Raw genomic sequence first — 24,109 nt, forward strand, 5'->3', positions numbered from 1 at the left:
ACTTTTTTAGCCTTTTTCTCCCTTAGGGTGAGGGGTAGCTTTTTCGACGCCCTTGTTGCGCAGATTTAGGCGTCAGACACGAAACAATTATAAACGTGTGGCCCTTGAACAGGGCTTTCCTCTGGTGTATAGTATGTGTGGATCAAAACATTTCTTCGGGTTCAAAATAACCTTTGTACTTTGAATTTAGGCGTCAGACACGAAACAAATATAAACGTGTAGCCTTTGAATAGGGCTTTCCACTGGTGTATAGTATGAGTGGATCAAAACATTTCTTCGGGTACAAAATAACCTTTGTACTTTGAACTTCTCTCCAGAGTGGCTAATATTGACGTCCGGAAAACACTCTTCGTGCCAACCATTCGGAGTAGGCTTGCTCAAACGTTTTTTTGAGCACCACAGAGTTGATGGAGGGTCTCCGCAAGTTGATCATCAGATGCGGTATTAAACAAGCCACACACAGGTACCCTGATTATTTCTCTAGCCTACCAAGTTCAGGAATAATGGTCAAGTTCACAGACTCTGAGCGAACTTGTATGCCAACCATTTTTGGCACCCCGTTGCCTGGCGATTTCAAACTTGCCCTAAATGGCCGAAAATGGCTTCCTTCTTTGTTGGCTTGCATCGCTTAGATCCAAACCACAGACACAAACCAAAAACATGAAACTGTAGCCCATGATTAGCGCTTTTCGTTGGTGTATAGTATGTGCGAATCCAATAATGTCTTGGATATGTTATGGGCCTCCGTGTAGTGTCATTAATTGGAGAAAAACTTACTTTTTTAGCCTTTTTCTCCCTTAGGGTGAGGGGTAGCTTTTTCGACGCCCTTGTTGCGCAGATTTATGCGTCAGACACGAAACAATTATAAACGTGTAGCCCTTGAACAGGGCTTTCCTCTGGTGTATAGTATGTGTGGATCAAAACATTTCTTCGGGTTCAAAATAACCTTTGTACTTTGAAATTCTCTCCAGAATGGCTAATATTGACGTCCGGAAAACACTCTTCGTGCCAACCATTCGGAGTAGGCTTGCTCAAACGTTTTTTTGAGCACCACGGATTTGATGCAGGGTCTCCGCAAGTTGATCATCGGATGCGGTATTATTCAAGCCACACACAGGTACCCTGATTATTTCTCTAGCCTACCAAGTTCAGGAATAATGGTCAAGTTCACAGACTCTGAGCGAACTTGTATGCCAACCATTTTTGGCACCCCGTTGCCTGGCGATTTCAAACTTGCCCAAAATGGCCGAAAATGGCTCCCTCCATTGTCGGCTTGCAACGCGTAGATCCAAACCACAGACACAAACCAAAAACATGAAACTATAGCCCATGATTAGCGCTTTCCGTTGGTGTATAGTATGTGCGAATCCAATAATGTCTTGGATATGATATGGGCCTCCGTGTAGTGTCATTAATTGGAGAAAAACTTACTTTTTTAGCCTTTTTCTCCCTTAGGGTGAGGGGTAGCTTTTTCGACGCCCTTGTTGCGCAGATTTAGGCGTCAGACACGAAACAATTATAAACGTGTGGCCCTTGAACAGGGCTTTCCTCTGGTGTATAGTATGTGTGGATCAAAACATTTCTTCGGGTTCAAAATAACCTTTGTACTTTGAATTTAGGCGTCAGACACGAAACAAATATAAACGTGTAGCCTTTGAATAGGGCTTTCCACTGGTGTATAGTATGAGTGGATCAAAACATTTCTTCGGGTTCAAAATAACCTTTGTACTTTGAACTTCTCTCCAGAGTGGCTAATATTGACGTCCGGAAAACACTCTTCGTGCCAACCATTCGGAGTAGGCTTGCTCAAACGTTTTTTTGAGCACCACAGAGTTGATGGAGGGTCTCCGCAAGTTGATCATCAGATGCGGTATTAAACAAGCCACACACAGGTACCCTGATTATTTCTCTAGCCTACCAAGTTCAGGAATAATGGTCAAGTTCACAGACTCTGAGCGAACTTGTATGCCAACCATTTTTGGCACCCCGTTGCCTGGCGATTTCAAACTTGCCCTAAATGGCCGAAAATGGCTTCCTTCTTTGTTGGCTTGCATCGCTTAGATCCAAACCACAGACACAAACCAAAAACATGAAACTGTAGCCCATGATTAGCGCTTTTCGTTGGTGTATAGTATGTGCGAATCCAATAATGTCTTGGATATGTTATGGGCCTCCGTGTAGTGTCATTAATTGGAGAAAAACTTACTTTTTTAGCCTTTTTCTCCCTTAGGGTGAGGGGTAGCTTTTTCGACGCCCTTGTTGCGCAGATTTATGCGTCAGACACGAAACAATTATAAACGTGTAGCCCTTGAACAGGGCTTTCCTCTGGTGTATAGTATGTGTGGATCAAAACATTTCTTCGGGTTCAAAATAACCTTTGTACTTTGAAATTCTCTCCAGAATGGCTAATATTGACGTCCGGAAAACACTCTTCGTGCCAACCATTCGGAGTAGGCTTGCTCAAACGTTTTTTTGAGCACCACGGATTTGATGCAGGGTCTCCGCAAGTTGATCATCGGATGCGGTATTATTCAAGCCACACACAGGTACCCTGATTATTTCTCTAGCCTACCAAGTTCAGGAATAATGGTCAAGTTCACAGACTCTGAGCGAACTTGTATGCCAACCATTTTTGGCACCCCGTTGCCTGGCGATTTCAAACTTGCCCAAAATGGCCGAAAATGGCTCCCTCCATTGTCGGCTTGCAACGCGTAGATCCAAACCACAGACACAAACCAAAAACATGAAACTATAGCCCATGATTAGCGCTTTCCGTTGGTGTATAGTATGTGCGAATCCAATAATGTCTTGGATATGATATGGGCCTCCGTGTAGTGTCATTAATTGGAGAAAAACTTACTTTTTTAGCCTTTTTCTCCCTTAGGGTGAGGGGTAGCTTTTTCGACGCCCTTGTTGCGCAGATTTAGGCGTCAGACACGAAACAATTATAAACGTGTGGCCCTTGAACAGGGCTTTCCTCTGGTGTATAGTATGTGTGGATCAAAACATTTCTTCGGGTTCAAAATAACCTTTGTACTTTGAATTTAGGCGTCAGACACGAAACAAATATAAACGTGTAGCCTTTGAATAGGGCTTTCCACTGGTGTATAGTATGAGTGGATCAAAACATTTCTTCGGGTTCAAAATAACCTTTGTACTTTGAACTTCTCTCCAGAGTGGCTAATATTGACGTCCGGAAAACACTCTTCGTGCCAACCATTCGGAGTAGGCTTGCTCAAACGTTTTTTTGAGCACCACAGAGTTGATGGAGGGTCTCCGCAAGTTGATCATCAGATGCGGTATTAAACAAGCCACACACAGGTACCCTGATTATTTCTCTAGCCTACCAAGTTCAGGAATAATGGTCAAGTTCACAGACTCTGAGCGAACTTGTATGCCAACCATTTTTGGCACCCCGTTGCCTGGCGATTTCAAACTTGCCCTAAATGGCCGAAAATGGCTTCCTTCTTTGTTGGCTTGCATCGCTTAGATCCAAACCACAGACACAAACCAAAAACATGAAACTGTAGCCCATGATTAGCGCTTTTCGTTGGTGTATAGTATGTGCGAATCCAATAATGTCTTGGATATGTTATGGGCCTCCGTGTAGTGTCATTAATTGGAGAAAAACTTACTTTTTTAGCCTTTTTCTCCCTTAGGGTGAGGGGTAGCTTTTTCGACGCCCTTGTTGCGCAGATTTATGCGTCAGACACGAAACAATTATAAACGTGTAGCCCTTGAACAGGGCTTTCCTCTGGTGTATAGTATGTGTGGATCAAAACATTTCTTCGGGTTCAAAATAACCTTTGTACTTTGAAATTCTCTCCAGAATGGCTAATATTGACGTCCGGAAAACACTCTTCGTGCCAACCATTCGGAGTAGGCTTGCTCAAACGTTTTTTTGAGCACCACGGATTTGATGCAGGGTCTCCGCAAGTTGATCATCGGATGCGGTATTATTCAAGCCACACACAGGTACCCTGATTATTTCTCTAGCCTACCAAGTTCAGGAATAATGGTCAAGTTCACAGACTCTGAGCGAACTTGTATGCCAACCATTTTTGGCACCCCGTTGCCTGGCGATTTCAAACTTGCCCAAAATGGCCGAAAATGGCTCCCTCCATTGTCGGCTTGCAACGCGTAGATCCAAACCACAGACACAAACCAAAAACATGAAACTATAGCCCATGATTAGCGCTTTCCGTTGGTGTATAGTATGTGCGAATCCAATAATGTCTTGGATATGATATGGGCCTCCGTGTAGTGTCATTAATTGGAGAAAAACTTACTTTTTTAGCCTTTTTCTCCCTTAGGGTGAGGGGTAGCTTTTTCGACGCCCTTGTTGCGCAGATTTAGGCGTCAGACACGAAACAATTATAAACGTGTGGCCCTTGAACAGGGCTTTCCTCTGGTGTATAGTATGTGTGGATCAAAACATTTCTTCGGGTTCAAAATAACCTTTGTACTTTGAATTTAGGCGTCAGACACGAAACAAATATAAACGTGTAGCCTTTGAATAGGGCTTTCCACTGGTGTATAGTATGAGTGGATCAAAACATTTCTTCGGGTTCAAAATAACCTTTGTACTTTGAACTTCTCTCCAGAGTGGCTAATATTGACGTCCGGAAAACACTCTTCGTGCCAACCATTCGGAGTAGGCTTGCTCAAACGTTTTTTTGAGCACCACAGAGTTGATGGAGGGTCTCCGCAAGTTGATCATCAGATGCGGTATTAAACAAGCCACACACAGGTACCCTGATTATTTCTCTAGCCTACCAAGTTCAGGAATAATGGTCAAGTTCACAGACTCTGAGCGAACTTGTATGCCAACCATTTTTGGCACCCCGTTGCCTGGCGATTTCAAACTTGCCCTAAATGGCCGAAAATGGCTTCCTTCTTTGTTGGCTTGCATCGCTTAGATCCAAACCACAGACACAAACCAAAAACATGAAACTGTAGCCCATGATTAGCGCTTTTCGTTGGTGTATAGTATGTGCGAATCCAATAATGTCTTGGATATGTTATGGGCCTCCGTGTAGTGTCATTAATTGGAGAAAAACTTACTTTTTTAGCCTTTTTCTCCCTTAGGGTGAGGGGTAGCTTTTTCGACGCCCTTGTTGCGCAGATTTATGCGTCAGACACGAAACAATTATAAACGTGTAGCCCTTGAACAGGGCTTTCCTCTGGTGTATAGTATGTGTGGATCAAAACATTTCTTCGGGTTCAAAATAACCTTTGTACTTTGAAATTCTCTCCAGAATGGCTAATATTGACGTCCGGAAAACACTCTTCGTGCCAACCATTCGGAGTAGGCTTGCTCAAACGTTTTTTTGAGCACCACGGATTTGATGCAGGGTCTCCGCAAGTTGATCATCGGATGCGGTATTATTCAAGCCACACACAGGTACCCTGATTATTTCTCTAGCCTACCAAGTTCAGGAATAATGGTCAAGTTCACAGACTCTGAGCGAACTTGTATGCCAACCATTTTTGGCACCCCGTTGCCTGGCGATTTCAAACTTGCCCAAAATGGCCGAAAATGGCTCCCTCCATTGTCGGCTTGCAACGCGTAGATCCAAACCACAGACACAAACCAAAAACATGAAACTATAGCCCATGATTAGCGCTTTCCGTTGGTGTATAGTATGTGCGAATCCAATAATGTCTTGGATATGATATGGGCCTCCGTGTAGTGTCATTAATTGGAGAAAAACTTACTTTTTTAGCCTTTTTCTCCCTTAGGGTGAGGGGTAGCTTTTTCGACGCCCTTGTTGCGCAGATTTATGCGTCAGACACGAAACAATTATAAACGTGTAGCCCTTGAACAAGGCTTTCCTCCGGTGTATAGTATGTGTGGATCAAAACATTTCTTCGGGTTCAAAATAACCTTTGTACTTTGAATTTCTCTCCAGAATGGCTAATATTGACGTCCGGAAAACACTCTTCGTGCCAACCATTCGGAGTAGGCTTGCTCAAACGTTTTTTTGAGCACCACGGATTTGATGCAGGGTCTCCGCAAGTTGATCATCGGATGCGGTATTATTCAAGCCACACACAGGTACCCTGATTATTTCTCTAGCCTACCAAGTTCAGGAATAATGGTCAAGTTCACAGACTCTGAGCGAACTTGTATGCCAACCATTTTTGGCACCCCGTTGCCTGGCGTTTCAAACTTGCCCAAAATTGCCGAAAATGGCTCCCTCCATTGTCGGCTTGCATCGCTTAGATCCAAGCCACAGACACAAACCAAAGACATGAAACTGTAGCCCATGATTAGCGCTTTCCGTTGGTGTATAGTATGTGCGAATCCAATAATGTCTTGGATATGTTATGGGCCTCCGTGTAGTGTCAAAAATTTGAGAAAAACTTACTTTTTTAGCCTTTTTCTCCCTTAGGATGAGGGTAGCTTTTTCGCCGCCCTTGTTGCGCAGATTTATGCGTCAGACACGAAACAAATATAAACGTGTAGCCCTTGATTAGGGCTTTCCTCTGGTGTATAGTATGTGTGGATCAAAAAATTTCTTCGGGTTCAAAATAACCTTTGTACTTTGAATTTCTCCCAAGAATGGCTAATATTGACGTCCGGAAAACACTCTTCGTGCCAACCATTCGGAGTAGGCTTGCTCAAACGTTTTTTTGAGCACCACGGATTTGATGCAGGGTCTCCGCAAGTTGATCATCGGATGCGGTATTATTCAAGCCACACACAGGTACCCTGATTATTTCTCTAGCCTACCAAGTTCAGGAATAATGGTCAAGTTCACAGACTCTGAGCGAACTTGTATGCCAACCATTTTTGGCACCCCGTTGCCTGGCGATTTCAAACTTGCCCAAAATGGCCGAAAATGGCTCCCTCCATTGTCGGCTTGCATCGCTTAGATCCAAACCACAGACACAAACCAAAAACATGAAACTATAGCCCATGATTAGCGCTTTCCGTTGGTGTATAGTATGTGCGAATCCAATAATGTCTTGGATATGATATGGGCCTCCGTGTAGTGTCATTAATTGGAGAAAAACTTACTTTTTTAGCCTTTTTCTCCCTTAGGGTGAGGGGTAGCTTTTTCGCCGCCCTTGTTGCGCAGATTTATGCGTCAGACACGAAACAAATATAAACGTGTAGCCTTTGAATAGGGCTTTCCTCTGGTGTATAGTATGAGTGGATCAAAAAATGTCTTCGGGTTCAAAATAACCTTTGTACTTTGAACTTCTCTCCAGAGTGGCTAATATTGACGTCCGGAAAACACTCTTCGTGCCAACCATTCGGAGTAGGCTTGCTCAAACGTTTTTTTGAGCACCACAGAGTTGATGGAGGGTCTCCGCAAGTTGATCATCAGATGCGGTACTAAACAAGCCACACACAGGTACCCTGATTATTTCTCTAGCCTACCAAGTTCAGGAATAATGGTCAAGTTCACAGACTCTGAGCGAACTTGTATGCCAACCATTTTTCGCACCCCGTTACCTGGCGATTTCAAACTTGCCCAAAATGGCCGAAAATGGCTTCCTTCTTTGTCGGCTTGCATCGCTTAGATCCAAACCACAGACACAAACCAAAAACATGAAACTGTAGCCCATGATTAGCGCTTTCCGTTGGTGTATAGAATGTGCGAATCCAATAATGTCTTGGATATGATATGGGCCTCCGTGTAGTGTCATTATTTGGAGAAAAACTTACTTTTTTAGCCTTTTTCTCCCTTAGGGTAAGGGGTAGCTTTTTCGACGCCCTTGTTGCGCAGATTTAGGCGTCAGACACGAAACAATTATAAACGTGTGGCCCTTGAACAGGGCTTTCCTCTGGTGTATAGTATGTGTGGATCAAAACATTTCTTCGGGTTCAAAATAACCTTTGTACTTTGAATTTAGGCGTCAGACACGAAACAAATATAAACGTGTAGCCTTTGAATAGGGCTTTCCACTGGTGTATAGTATGAGTGGATCAAAACATTTCTTCGGGTTCAAAATAACCTTTGTACTTTGAACTTCTCTCCAGAGTGGCTAATATTGACGTCCGGAAAACACTCTTCGTGCCAACCATTCGGAGTAGGCTTGCTCAAACGTTTTTTTGAGCACCACAGAGTTGATGGAGGGTCTCCGCAAGTTGATCATCAGATGCGGTATTAAACAAGCCACACACAGGTACCCTGATTATTTCTCTAGCCTACCAAGTTCAGGAATAATGGTCAAGTTCACAGACTCTGAGCGAACTTGTATGCCAACCATTTTTGGCACCCCGTTGCCTGGCGATTTCAAACTTGCCCTAAATGGCCGAAAATGGCTTCCTTCTTTGTCGGCTTGCATCGCTTAGATCCAAACCACAGACACAAACCAAAAACATGAAACTGTAGCCCATGATTAGCGCTTTCCGTTGGTGTATAGAATGTGCGAATCCAATAATGTCTTGGATATGATATGGGCCTCCGTGTAGTGTCATTATTTGGAGAAAAACTTACTTTTTTAGCCTTTTTCTCCCTTAGGGTGAGGGGTAGCTTTTTCGACGCCCTTGTTGCGCAGATTTAGGCGTCAGACACGAAACAATTATAAACGTGTGGCCCTTGAACAGGGCTTTCCTCTGGTGTATAGTATGTGTGGATCAAAACATTTCTTCGGGTTCAAAATAACCTTTGTACTTTGAATTTCTCTCCAGAATGGCTAATATTGACGTCTGGAAAGCACTCTTCGTGCCAACCATTCGGAGTAGGCTTGCTCAAACGTTTTTTTGAGCACCACGGATTTGATGCAGGGTCTCCGAAAGTTGATCATCGGATGCGGTATTATTCAAGCCACACACAGGTACCCTGATTATTTCTCTAGCCTACCAAGTTCAGGAATAATGGTCAAGTTCACAGACTCTGAGCGAACTTGTATGCCAACCATTTTCGGCAACTCGTTGCCTGGCATTTTCAAACTTGACCAAAATGGCCGAAAATAGCTCCCTCCTTTGTCGGCTTGCATCGCTTAGATCCAAGCCACAGACACAAACCAAAGACATGAAACTGTAGCCCATGATTAGCGCTTTCCGTTGGTGTATAGTATGTGCGAATCCAATAATGTCTTGGATATGATATGGGCCTCCGTGTAGTGTCATTATTTGGAGAAAAACTTACTTTTTTAGCCTTTTTCTCCCTTAGGGTGAGGGGTAGCCTTTTCGCCGCAAAGCAATTATAAACGTGTAGCCCTTGAATAGGGCTTTCCTCTGGTGTATAGTATGTGTGGATCAAAACATTTCTTCGGGTTGTACTTTGAATTTCTCTCCAGAATGGCTAATATTGATGTCCGGAAACAATCTTCGTGCAACCATTCGGAGTAGGCTTGCTCAAACGTTTTTTTGAGCACCACGGAGTTGATGCAGGGTCTCCGCAAATTGATTATCGGATGCGGTATTATTCAAGCCACACACAGGTACCCTGATTATTTCTCTAGCCTACCAAGTTCAGGAATAATGGTCAAGTTCACAGACTCTGAGCGAACTTGTATGCCAACCATTTTCGGCACCCCGTCTCCTGGCGTTTTCAAACTTCCCAAAATTTGTCAAAAATGGCTCCCTTTTTTGTCGGCCTGCATCGCTTAGATCCAAATCACAGACACAAAACAAAAACATGAAACTGTACCCCATGATTAAGGCTTTCCGTTGGTGTATAGAATGTGCGAACCCAGTAATGTCTTGGTTATGATATGGGCCTTTGTCGACTTGCATCGCATAGATCCATGCCACGGACACAAAACAAAAACCAATAACTACTTTGTTCGTGTAAAATAGCGCTTTTTTGTATCTGTCTTTATCTTTTTAAGAGAGCCACTTTGTACTTCGTGGCCCCCGGGGCTGGATGTAACTATTAAGATGTTTACATTTGCGTTTTCTTTTTACTTTTTTTAAAGAATATTTGACCAGTGTCGAATGTTGGCAACGTGGTTTTTTAGTACGTAGTTGGTGTCATGGTGCGAAAAGTTTTTGCAGGACGTAAAGTTAAAGGTTTTATAATAATTATTATTTATGCAAATATTTAGTCGCTAGAGTTTGCCAAATTACCATTTTACCAAGTTTCCATATACGGTTAAATATTTTTCAACCAAAAATACTGTTTACGTAAAGATTATGGTGATATACATACAGCCCGGGGCTACGAGGTAAAAGGGCCATGGTAGACCACTTTTGCTAATCAGTTGCACGGAAGCTGTAATTTTGCTCATACATAATATAATTGCAGGCGTTTGTGCCGACTGAATTATTCATTCTTACAAATGTCATATAATAAGCTTGGGATATAATATATTTATGCCGATGCAATGCAGTTGACTTTTCCCTTGAATAGAGAACTACAATATTTCCCTGTCTATATCGGATTTATGAAATGCAGATGAGTAGTATCTGTTCAAAAATGACTTTGCCTTCTCTAATTTGCAAATCTTAAATATAGAAATATACAATAAAATTATTAGTTGTGAACGTTGCTTTTCAAAAGGTGTGTGTGTTATTGAGATACCGTTGAAAATGTGGCACGATTATATGCATGCACCCTATCGGTAAAGACATTCACCTATTTTCTGTTTGTATTAAGTATTAAGATTTGTCAATTTTGATATTAAGATGGCACTCACTTGAACAAGATTTTTACTCGTTACAAGGGTTTCTTATTTAGTCGTTAGAATAGCTTTTTTATCTGTCTTTAGCTTTTTTAGAGAGCCACTTTGTACTTCGTGGCCCCCGGGGCTGGATGTATGTTTACATCCGCAGTATGGTTTGGTAGTTTAATATTCGACCAGAGACGACATTTGGCAAGGGGGTATTTTGGGTACGTAGTTCTAGTCATGGTGCGAAAAAGGGGGTATTTTGCAGAAATCGGACGAAGGGTAAACGTTTTAGACAAATAATTCGTATTCATGCAAATTTTGGTCACGAGAATTTATACATTTTTGGGCAATTCTGCCTAAAGTGAGTAAATATTTTTAAAAACTTTCATTTCACGCCCGATTGTCTATTTACCGGGGGTATATGCTACAAAAATATATTTTGATAGTAATTACAAATAGTGACTTTAACAGCTATATATGAAATTACCCCCTGGATGTATAACTTCGTACGTCATTTCAGAGCTGACCAATCATAACGCAGAAAGTAAAGGCCCACGAAGATTCCATTGATCGCTACTACTATAAGATCCCAGTGATTAAGACGAGCGCTTTTGGGATCCAATTTCTTTGTTATTTTGGTGTGGGGCTTGCATGCTCCTTGGCTAATTTGAATGTGAATAGCCCAGTTGTAAAAGTGTTACAATAGTTCTTCTCAAGTAAGCACGTGATTGAGTGGAAATTTCTGCTACGAAACCTGCACACGGCACGGTTGAGTGACTCGACGATATGCCGCGGTTGGGAGTGCTTATTGGTGGACCTGTGTGCTGTGCTGTTTTGCTTTGCTTTGCTGTGCTATGTTTTGTGAGTACTGGTTTTTCTTCGATACTTTCCAGGTTTCTATAGGACTCCTAGAACTATAACGACAACATAAATTCATTCTGCAACATATATATAACTATCGACCGTCTCCTCGAACCTTTATTACACATTTCCTTTTGCACACCTGGAGTTTTGAAACTGGATATCTCAAAAATAAGTCACTAAGTTCTTGTCATAGTGAGCTCAGCGTGGGTCCAGGGAAAACAATCCAGCCCGCCAAAAAAAAGTGCAAAGGAAATTCTCACCGTTATCACATCACTGTTGAATAGTTGACAACGGTAAGCATGACAACACTTCACATAAATACAGTTCGGACATACTTTGGCTTCCAGTAAATCCGATTGAGTATGAAATAAACCACAGGCGCCGCACTCTAATACTACTTATGCTAATTGTATAAATTAAACAAATTTGTATAGGATATAGTGCAATATATATAATTTATATAATTAAACTATATAAATGTATAGTTTTTATATAAATATATATTTCCACAGGTTCCTCATGCCTATTTGTAAAAAATCGTACTCTCCTTTCCTGGACCATCCTCTCCACACTTTACTCTCATTGGTTCATAGCCACCAAATGTTTTCTAGAGACTTTGATTGGCTATAATCTAACCTTTTTTTTCGGGATCCTTCTTTTATTACCTTTCTCCTCTTTTTCTATGGACATGTAAATGTTTAAACATTTATAAATATACATATATTAAAGGTCTATTACTTAAAAAAATTAAGAAAATTAAGAAATTGTACGAAATATGTAAAGTCTATTAATCATAAAAATGTATTTAAAAATGTATTAAAAAAATGTAAACAAATTACAAAATCTATGTAAATTCTATGTATTATACAAAAAAAAATTAAAAAAATAAGAAAAATTAAAAATCATGTAAAGTCTATTAATTATTTATCAAAAAAAAATAAGCAATTGTACGAAATATGTAAAGTCTATTAATTATAAACAAAGTTAAAAAATGTATACAAAAAATGTATTAAAAAAAGGTATAAAAAAATACAAAATCTATGTAAAGTCTATGTATTATGAAAAAAAAAATTAAAAATTAAAAAAATTAAAAACAATGTAAAGTCTATTAGTTATTTAAAAAAAAGTGGAAAAAATGTATAAAATGTTACTAAATATTTAAAGTCGATTAAGTATTAAAAAATTTAAGTTTACAAAATGTATAAAATTAAAAAAATTGAGTAAAATTAAAAAAAATGTATAAATGAAACAAATCACAAATCCAAATTTAAAAAAAGATATAGAAAATTTACAAAGTCAAGCTAAAAAATTATAGCTTATGAAATAATTAATTCTTAAAAATATATAAAAAATTACAAAATATTTTAGGTGTTGGCGAAACTATGGCTCTCTCTCTATGCGTTCGTGTAAAAGAGCTGCATCCGTGGGCGTCTAGTTCGAGCGTCAGCAAAACCGAAGAAGACTTTACATTACCGCTCTTTGTGCCGCGCAACTTGTTTGAGCTACCTTCCCGCCTGAGCTGTGTTTTGCAGTAGTCATTAGTGTGCGCGTGATACGTTGCTTTGGGGATTTAAAAATGTTTTAGTGATTGTTTAATGTTTATTATGATTAGCGCCGCGTTACCCATCCGAGCTTCCTTCTCGTCCGAGCTGTGTAATCAATAGTAGGGGTTTGCGCGTGTTACGTGTAGTCATTATAATGAATCCGAAATACAAGACCCCGAGGTCAACTCAGTACCATAGAGCGCGCAAAAGACGAGACCCCAATTATTTGACACCTAGTATTTTAGCTCACAAAAAGATATACGTCGGTCATGTCTTTACACTGAACACCTTGTACACCCTTACACCAGCAACAGTTAAAACAACACGCATGCTAAGTTCATGTCTTTCCCCAACGGAACATTGTCATGACCTTTCAGCAGGGGCTCGCAACAACACAACTCCACAATGATGCTGTGTTACAGCACCCCAACAAACACATTACTAACAAGATGAATAGCATTTCCATGCCAACATTCTTGTTCTTAAGCACCTTGTGCCGGCTCATTAAGGTGCTTAATAATGCAAAAACTATACTAAAAATGCTCCTTAGTTTATCACTTCTCTGATTTCTGTTGTCTAACTTGGAAATGTCACCCTTTTTCCCTACATGCAATGACTGAGTCTGGTGACCTGGTATGGAGTCCTTCTCATCTCCACATGCCCTGCAACCTCTAGAATCCTGTTGATGATAAAGCGGTACTCAATATACTTGGACACATCTTTAATTCATGGGAATCTACTGAGTTGCATTACCACAGAGGGATCTCGTCCACCTAGAAAGGTACATTATCAACCTTACTATCACTAATTTATTTATAACTGCTATACTAACCAAACTTGCACGTCCTACCCATTGCGCAGCGTTGCACACTAACCTAAATCTACTAAGCTCATATCCCAGCATGCTTGCATGTGACATCTTAATCTCTAACTCCACACCATCCGTCATTGTTTACACGTCATGTAACAACCACGCACGCCATTTTTTCACACCTGACAATCATAAAGTTAACATGAATAACTCTGTTTCGAAGTGCACTTTTCTCACTGTTTATGTTTGTCTTTTATTTTCTACGGCGACGGTGAATGGAACCATCTGCCTATTGGAGTCCAATGGAAACTGCACACGCCATCCAGGTCCGGCCACGAAGACATCAACGGGAGCTGTGTACGCTGTGAGGAAGGCAACAGCACAAGGTAAGTTTATTTTCAGTTTGATTGACAGCTGGGGAAGTAATGAGGGACCATAATTTGTTCAGATTTATCCTAAAAAAAAAGATTTTGTTTAAATTGAAAAAAGGGACTCCATGGTCAAGTTTATCTTTGTAAATCACCAATTTTCCATTTGCGAGAGTCCTCATGAGTATGGGGAGGGGGGTTAGATTATGAGTGTGTAAACTTCGTAAAATGCTATTCTATTCGAAACCTTTCAATTACGATTCAAATATATTTGGGTTGAAATTTGAGTTGAAATTCAACAGAAATTTGTCAGTTCATTTCCAAATTTTGATCATAATTAATCAAAAGGGCCCCAAGTCTATGCTTAAGTATAGACCCACATAGAGACATGCAGTGTTACACTTTTTGATTTGACTCGATTGATATTTTATTCAGGAGTCTGCTGGGGATGTGCTGCTACCTGCTGCTGACAACATCCCAGAAGGTGCCTGGCTACGAGCCACATCCCAGAGGGTGCCTGACTACAAGCCACATCCCAGAGGGTGCCTGACTACAAGCCACATCCCAGAGGGTGCCTGACTAGAGGACATCATCCCATGTGATTGAAGCACATCAAACATTGGTAGATGGCTAGAAAATGATCTTGTTAATTCAAGGGGTCTCGGTTTAAGACTTGGTCCCTCTTAGAAAACTTTTTGGTTTAGACCCCCAAATGGTGTTGGAAGTCCCATCCCCTACATGGTTCCTTTCCGTAATATGCCTTTACAAGTGCTTGCCCTAGCCAAGTTGTTTTGTTTGGATCTTTTTAGTGCCTTACTACGAGCCACATCCCAGAGGGTGCCTGACTACGAGCCACATCCCAGAGGGTGCCTGCATGACTACGAGCCACATCCCAGAGGGTGCCTGACTACGAGCCACATCCCAGAGGGTGCCTGACTACAAGCCACATCCCAGAGGGTGCCTGCCTAGAGGACATCATCCCATGTGATTGAAGCACATCAAACATTGGTAGATGGCTAGAAAATTATCTTGTTAATTCAAGGGCTCTCGGTTTAACACTTGGTCCCTCGTAGAAAACATGTTGGTTTAGACCCCCAAATGGTGTTGGAAGTCCCATCCCCCTCAAAGGTGCCTTTCCTTCGATAAATGCCTTTAAAAGTGCTTTAAAAGTCAGTTTAAGCATTTTTTTAAGCAGTAGTCCTGTGATGATCATCTGGGACCAATTTTATTGAGCTGTTTAGGCAGAAAATATTGCTAAAACAGTTCTCTGTTATTTTAAGACTTGGTCCCTCTTAGAAAACTTTTTGGTTAAGACCCCCAAATGGTGTTGGAAGTCCCATCCCCTACATGGTTCCTTTCCGTTGATATATGCCTTTAAAAGTGCTTGCCCTAGCCTAGTTTTTTTGTGTGGATCTTTTTAGTGCCTGACTACGAGCCACATCCCAGAGGGTGCCTGACTACGAGCCACATCCCAGAGGGTGCCTGACTACGAGCCACATCCCAGAGGGTGCCTGACTACAAGCCACATCCCAGAGGGTGCCTGCCTAGAGGACATCATCCCATGTGATTGAAGCACATCAAACATTGGTAGATGGCTAGAAAATGATCTTGTTAATTCATTGGGTCTCAGTTTAAAACTTGGTCCCTCTTACAAAGCATGGTGGTTTAGACCCCCAAATGGTGTTGGAAGTCCCATCCCCTACAAGGTTCCTTTCTTTCGATAAATGCCTTTAAAAGTGCTTGCCCTAGCCAAGTTTTGTTTGTGTGGATCTTTTTAGTGCCTGACTTCGAGCCACATCCCAGAGGGTGCCTGACTACAAGCCACATCCCAGAGGGTGCCTGACTACAAGCCACATCCCAGAGGGTGCCTGACTACAAGCCACATCCCAGAGGGTGCCTGACTACGAGCCACATCCCAGAGGGTGCCTGACTACGAGCCACATCCCAGAGGGTGCCTGACTACAAGCCACATCCCAGAGGGTGCCTGCCTAAAGGACATCATCCCATGTGATTGAAGCACATCAAACATTGGTAGATGGCTAGAAAATGATCTTGTTAATTCATTGGGTCTCGGTTTAAAACTTGGTCCCTCTTACAAAGCGTGGTGGTTTAGACCCCAAAATGGTGTTGGAAGTCCCATCCCCTACAAGGTTCCTTTCCTTCGATAAATGCCTTTAAAAGTGCTTGTCCTAGCCGAGTTTTGTTTAATCTTTTTAGTGCCTGACTACAAGCCACATCCCAGAGGGTGCCTGACTACAAGCCACATCCCAGAGGGTGCCTGACTACGAGCCACATCCCAGAGGGTGCCTGACTACAAGCCACATCCCAGAGGGTGCCTGACTACGAGCCACATCCCAGAGGGTGCCTGACTACGAGCCACATCCCAGAGGGTGCCTGACTACGAGCCACATCCCAGAGGGTGCCTGACTACGAGCCACATCCCAGAGGGTGCCTGACTACGAGCCACATCCCAGAGGGTGCCTGCCTAGAGGACATCATCCCATGTGATTGAAGCACATCAAACATTGGTAGATGGCTAGAAAATTATCTTGTTAATTCAAGGGCTCTCGGTTTAACACTTGGTCCCTCGTAGAAAATATGTTGGTTTAGACCCCCAAATGGTGTTGGAAGTTCCATCCCCTACAAGGTTCCTTTACTTCGATAAATGCCTTTAAAAGTGCTTTAAAAGTCGGTTTAAGCATTTTTTAAGCAGTCGTCCTGTGATGATCATCTGGGACCAATTTTATTGAGCTGTTTAGGCAGAAAATATTGCTAAAACAGTTCTCTATTATTTTATGCTTGGATCCTTTTTGTGCCTATAAGCATCTCTATGAAATTTGCCCCTGATGATCTATGTCTTTATATGGTTTGTACTAATGTAGTACATTGTAATGTTCTTTCAGATGATTGTGACGACTGCTTTCCAGCCATCCCGTCAACATGGACCATGAAGATGTGACAGCACAGTACAGAGAGAGATACATGATGTTCTTGAGGCAGCTACATACCAGGGTCCCAAATGGAATATGAAGGTAAGATGTCTTTTAAGTTAAGCTTGAGTTGAAAGTTTAGAAATCCATTAAAGTGCATAAAATAGACATTTCTTGGGTCTCACAATTAAAGTTAGTCCCATTTACCTTGCACGGATACTGCATGTTTAAAGGCCAGGAGCGTCACTGAATAAGGGATATGCATGCTTTATAAAAAGCCATTATTGTTACTATTATGCACAAATCTTCGATCTTTAAATCCATGTCGCAATCTAACTGGTTTATTTTTCGGTTTTTGATCATATTACAGGACTAACGCAGTCGAACAACTTTGAGTTGGACACATCAAGATGCTGAGCCACCTTATGCAGTACCATTAAAAATCAGCATACCATACAACATCATCATCACCACCTCATCTAAGGCGTCATGACAACAGATGAACACATTGTCAACAGAATGCAACCCACGTACACGAATGAGACGAAGAGACAGACCAAGTTGGCGTTAGATGGATGACATCAAGCAACAAGCACAAGAAAGATCAAGGTGGAATGGTGATGAAGAAGCCTTCCTTCTGCAGTATGGAGCCACATAGGCTAGATATTATGTCACTTAACAATAACAAAAAAAAGATTTGTGAGGATTTCACATTTCGTTGGCCTGTTTAATTCATTCTTGGAAGTGTATGTGCTTTTAGAAATATTGTCAACATACTTGAAATGAGGTACTTCATTACAAGTATGTAGACAGAATACATAATAAACTTGTATCGAGGTACTATACAAGTTCATGTGTTCACATACAACAATTGCATGTTTGTAATGAGGTACTTCATTACAATCATGTAATTATAACATGCTTGCAATAAAGTACCTTACTGCAAGTATGTAAAAGTTTCATGTGCGTAATGAAGTACCGCATTACAACCATGAAACAAGTTAAGTTAATTTGTAATGCAGTTTGCTAATTACAAAATACGAAACAACATAATTTTATTTGTAGTAAATTCATAACAAATAAAAAGAGAATTTTTAAGTGTTTATTAGACATTAAGTTTTGTATTGTTACTACTTAATTTGAATAATGAATCAAATATAAAATGTAACTTTTGTAATGTGTCATTCTGTCTATCAATTATTTATAAGTCTAATTAGTTACATGGTATTTGTTCTGGGGTAGCTTACATGGTGGCCACCATGGTTTTTTGTTGGTAACTCTGAATAAAGCTTTTAATGTGAAAGGTCATGCCATTGTGTCGTGTGAAAATGGAGGTTGGTTAAGAGTACTCATTAAACGAGTTTATTTAAGTACAAGGGTCATGACAATTTCATAGAGTACTCATTAACGAGGTTAATTAATAACAAAGGTCATGACAATGTCATAGAGTACTCATTAACTACGTTATTTAATTACAAAGGTCATGACAATGTCATAGAGTACTCTTTAAAGAGGTGATTTAATTACAAAGGTATTGACAATGTCATAGGGTACTCATTAACGAGGTAAATTAATACCAAAGGTGATGACAATGTCATAGAATACTTATTATGAGGTTAAATAATTGCAAAGGTGATGACAATGTCATAGAGTACTCAATAACAAGGTTAATTAATTACAAAGGGAATGACAATGTCATAGAGTACTCATTAACGAGGTTATATAACTACAAAGGTGATGACAATGTCATAGAGTACTCATTAACGAGGTTAATTAATTACAAAGGGAATGACAATGTCATAGAGTACTCATTAACGAGGTTAATTAATGACAAAGGGAATGACAATGTCATAGAGTACTCATTAACGAGGTTAATTAATTACAAAGGGAATGACAATGTCATAGAGTACTCATTAACGAGGTTAATTAATTACAAAAGGAATGACAATGTCATAGAGTACTCATTAACGAGGTTTTTTAATTACAAAGGTATTGACAATGTCATAGGGTACTCATTAACGAGGTAAATTAATACCAAAGGTGATGACAATGTCATAGAATACTTATGAGGTTAAATAATTGCAAAGGTGATGACAATGTCATAGAGTACTCAATAACAAGGTTAATTAATTACAAAGGGAATGACAATGTCATAGAGTACTCATTAACGAGGTTATATAACTACAAAGGTGATGACAATGTCATAGAGTACTCATTAACGAGGTTAATTAATTACAAAGGGAATGACAATGTCATAGAGTACTCATTAACGAGGTTAATTAATTACAAAGGGAATGACATTGTCATAGAGTACTCATTAACGAGGTGATTTAACTACAAAGGTGTTGACAATGTCATAGGGTACTCATTAACGATGTTATTTAATTACAAAGGTATTGACATTGTTTAGCTGTATAGAGTACTCATTGACAAGGTTTAATAATTTCAAAGGTCATGACATTATCTGTATAGAGTACTCATTAACAAGGTTTAATAATTACAAAGGTCATGACATTGTCTTAGCTGTATAGAGTACTCATTGACATGGTTTTATAATTACAAAGGTCATGGCATTGTCTTAGCTGTATAGAGTACTCATTAACAAGGTTTAATAATTACAAAGGTCATGGCATTGTCTTAGCTGAATAGAGTACTCATTAACAAGATTTTATATTATAATAATAATATAAAATAATAGTGATAAATAATTTTCAAAGAGGGGTAACATTACAAATAAGCAACTGTTGTAATGGTTACACACTCAAACTTATTACGATCCCTTTGGTGGGGTGGGAGATGACAACCTTCACGTGGTCCACCCTGTTGTTAACTAATTGTCATCAAACAATACAGCTGTATATACGTATGTATATATAGCTATGCATTTAACCAATATACCCCATCAGGCTCGATGAACTTTCAAGAATGTTCATGATCAGTCAATGACCATGCCTAAAACAGTTCATAACATGTTCATTAGAGCAGATCATGAACCAAGTTCAAGAACTGTTTATCTGTTCAATTGATGGACGTTTGATAGGGGAACAAAAGGGAAGCGACAAATTCTTTATTGGCCCTTTAAAACCAGCAGGGTAATTGCCAGGTGATAAAGGCCCGAGCAGATGGCGAGGGCCTTTATTGCACGGCAACATACGTTTAAGAACAAGTCACTACTCTTTTATTCCCATTAATAGTAATGCCCTTTTGTTAAAAAGCGCGCTTAGAAATAGATATGTGTGCGCACTTACATTACGCCTTGTTACTAAAAGCTATGAATTGCGTGTTTGGCATGAGTATATTGGCGTACGTGCAAGCCTGACAGGCGGAAACCAGCCGGTTATAAACAGCTCCAGCTGGGCCCAATTTCATGGCTCTGCTTACAGTAAGCAGAGAATCAGTGCTTACCGAAGCAGGGAATCGGTGCTTACCGAAGCAGGGAATTCTGTGTATACGGCAAGCGTACTTCACGGGTTAGCGGAAAATTTTGGCTTTTGCGCGTGCCTACTCCAAGGCTAGCAATGAAATCCGGTTATAAACGGCTCCAGCTGGGCCCAATTTCATGGCACTGCTTACGGTAGGCAGATAATCAGCGCTTACGGTAGCAGGGAATTCTGCGTATACGGCAAGCGTATTTCACTGGTTAGCGGCGAGTTTTGGCTTTTGCGCATGATGTTTCTAGGCATTCTACGCTTGAAAGGCTAGCAAAGAAATCCGGTTATAAACAGCTCCAGCTGGGCCTAATTTCATGGCACTGCTAAGGGTAAGCAGAGAATCAGCGCTTACGAAAGCAGGGAATTCTGTGTATACGGCAAGCGTACTTCACGGGTTAGCGGAAAATTTTGGCTTTTGCGCGTGCCTACTCCACATTTCTAGGCATTCTGCGCTTAAAAGGCTAGCAATGAAATCCGGTTATAAACAGCTCCAGCTGGGCCCAATTTCATGGCACTGCTAACGGTAAGCAGAGAATCAGCGCTTACGGAAGCAGGGAATTCTGTGTATTCGACAAGCGTATTTCACCGGTTAGCGGCGAATTTTGGCTTTTGCGCATGCCTACTCCACGTTTCTAGGCATTCTCTGCTTAAAAGGCTAGCACAGAAAGCTGGTTATAAACAGCTCCAGCTGGGCCCAATATCATGGCTCTGCTTGCTGTAAGCAAAGAATCAGCGCTTACGGAAGCAGTGAATTATGTGTATATGGCAAGTGTATTTCACGGGCTTGCGACGAATTTTGGCTTTTGCGCAAGCCTACTCCACGCTTCTAGGCATTCTACGCTTAAAAGCCTAGCTCAGAAATTTGGCGCTTGCACGTAAGCGGAATCGTGATGGTAAGCGCGGAATTCGGCGGTAAGCAGAGCCATAAAATTGGGCCCTGGTCATTCTCAACCATTTAAACACCTCAGGTGTAGCGCTCTCAACCAATAGGAGTAGCGAAACTGTCTTGGGTATTTATGAATTGATTTTTATAAATTTCATGAATTTCAGTAAAACTTCCGTCTAAGCTTTCTTAGTTTGCAGTTTATTAACTTTAATGCATTATCATAACTCGACTGTGTATCAGCTCCCTAGCATTATGTTATTTTTAGTATCCGTATGTCATTGCTGGTAATGCTCATTAACATAATTATCAATCATATTACTTTGAAGTGTTTTCTTTTGCCATTAGGTCTAAGCTATAGTAAGTTTTAAAATGTTCAATTTGTGTTGCCAGGTTTTTATTCATTCAAACTTACATTTATCTTCATGAAATCAAGTACAAACAATTGGTTTTGTAAAGGATAACCAATAAACAAAGCTGTTTATTGAGGCAGAGAAAAATATAGCTTAACATTCAGTGTACAAGTATGGCTTTTGAGTAAAATAAATGCATTGGTCATGTGAAACAGGAAGCAACTGTGTGATGTAGACTGATCATTGTTAAAAATAGTAGAAATACCCCTGCCCTGTAAAACAACCGTGCATTGTTTTGTCAAAATGTCAAAGGAAAAGGGGCCTGTGTGAATTATGATTTGTTAACCTATAAAAAATCCGGAAAAACCTTAAGTTATTTGGTTTGTATCCCACTCCAGTGAATTTGTCTTTGTTCACCCCAAAATCATTTACAATTTGCCCAGTCAGTAATTTCCTTTGATATGATTTGAAACTTTGCACGGTGGAAGTTTTATTAAAGAGATAGTACACAGTAAAACATCTGTTTTGAGAAGTGTTTGTTTTAAAGACCGTTGGTTAACGATTCTTTATGCCAGAACTTCAAACATAGAATTAATCTGCAACAAAACATTTCAAAAAGTGATTGCGTTTTTTAAAAACCTGTGTAATTTGTGTCAACATGGAAAGAATTTTCCCTTTATATAGGAATACAAGCTGGAAAGCATTACCGCTGTAACGATTCTTATGTTCAATTTGTGAGAGGGGTTCAAAATTGTTACCCCTTTTTCATCCACATAATGTACAAAAAAGATGAAATGTTTCTCAAAATGCGATTATCTAAAGCTGTTTACTAAGCTTCACCGCAGTTATAAGTTTTTACTGACCCATTATTTGAAAGTTGAACATTATCTATAGGAATACAATCTGGGAGGCAATAAATGCACTGCACACGTTTGGTAATTGTCAAAGACCAGTATTCTCACTTGGTGTATCCCATCATAAGCATAAAATAACAAGCCTGTCATAATTTGGGCTCAATTGGCCATCGAAGTTGCGAGAAAACATTTGGTGTGCTTGCAGATAGGAATAAAATACTTCTAGCTAAAAGTCTTTTAATATTTTAGTTATAAATAACCCCTTTCTCAAAAATTACGTTACTTCGGAGGGAGTCGTTTCCCAGAATGTTTTATACCATGAACAACCGCTCTCCAATGCTCGTTACCAAGTCAGTTTTTAAGTTAATTGTTTTGAGTAACTACCAAACGTGTACCTTCCCTTTAACGCTTCTCATTTTAATTTTTTGGGAGAATAAAAATAGGAAGGATAATCCCAATAGGAATATAATCTGAGAAGCATTACCGCGGTAATGCGTGTTATGATCGGGGGGGGGGGGGGGGGTCAAGCGTTTGTAACAGGAAGCGAAGTATAATTTGTTTATCTAAAACTTGCACTGTAGGGCCTACTATCCAACTGCTGTAGGCCCTACTCCTCACCGCATGTATAAAGTTTTATGGCATTCCAGAGTTCAATATGGTCCAACTGGAAAGAATTTAGTCAAATTAGGATACAATAGGGATACAATCCGAGAAGCGTTACTGCGGTAATGCTTTTATATTCAATTGGGGGGGGGGGGAGGGGAGGGAATAAAAAGTGGTACCCCGTTTTCCATACCCGGACGTAAATGTTCTTCTTAAACGATGCATTGTACTATCCAAAGCTACTTCTTACCACTTAAATTTTTTTCCACTGGTTTATCAGAGTTTCATAGTCATAATGGGAAGAATAGTTCCTATAGAAACACAATCTGAGAAGCATTACCGCAGTGACGCTTCTTACATTAAATTTTGGGGTCGCCAGAAGCCATTGGACACTATTGGTAATTGTCAAAGGCCAGTCTTCCCACTTGCTGTATCTCAACATAATATGCATAATAATAACAAACCTGTGAAAATTTGAGCTCGATTGGTCGTCGGAGTTGCGAGATAACTATGAAAGAAAAAAAAAACACCCTTGTCACACAAAATTGTGTGCTTTCAGATGCTTGATTTCGGGACCTCAAATTCCCCATTACTCATTACCAAGTAAGGTTTTATGCTAATAATTATTTTGAGTAATTACCAATAGTGTCCACTGCCTTTAAGCTATTTTTCTGTGCTTAGCAAGTGTTTGTGCTTCCAGGCATAATGAAATTAGGCCTACGTTCCAGTCTATTTCCTGGCAGGCAATACATTCCACTGCTCATATTATGAAAAATGCTGTATAATAACGACCAAATAAATAGAAGGCTGGATTTCTGCACAAAAATATTGGAAAAAGTCATACAAATTGAATTTTGATAGCGCCCTCTATTGACAGGCTAATTTCGTTATGATTC

The 24,109-nt window shown here is 40.3% G+C and overlaps 1 long non-coding RNA gene across 1 annotated transcript; it reads left to right on the forward strand.

Moving 5' to 3' along the window:
• The first annotated feature begins 12,648 nt into the window (after nt 1–12,648).
• LOC139951518 (uncharacterized) lies at nt 12,649–15,127 on the forward strand. Its single transcript, XR_011787790.1, has 3 exons — nt 12,649–14,177; nt 14,595–14,781; nt 14,969–15,127. It is a non-coding gene; the product is annotated as an uncharacterized lncRNA (long non-coding RNA).
• The last annotated feature ends 8,982 nt before the right edge of the window (nt 15,128–24,109 follow it).

This window comes from Asterias amurensis, chromosome 19 (assembly GCF_032118995.1).
Source record: "Asterias amurensis chromosome 19, ASM3211899v1".
Classification (NCBI taxonomy): domain Eukaryota; kingdom Metazoa; phylum Echinodermata; class Asteroidea; order Forcipulatida; family Asteriidae; genus Asterias; species Asterias amurensis.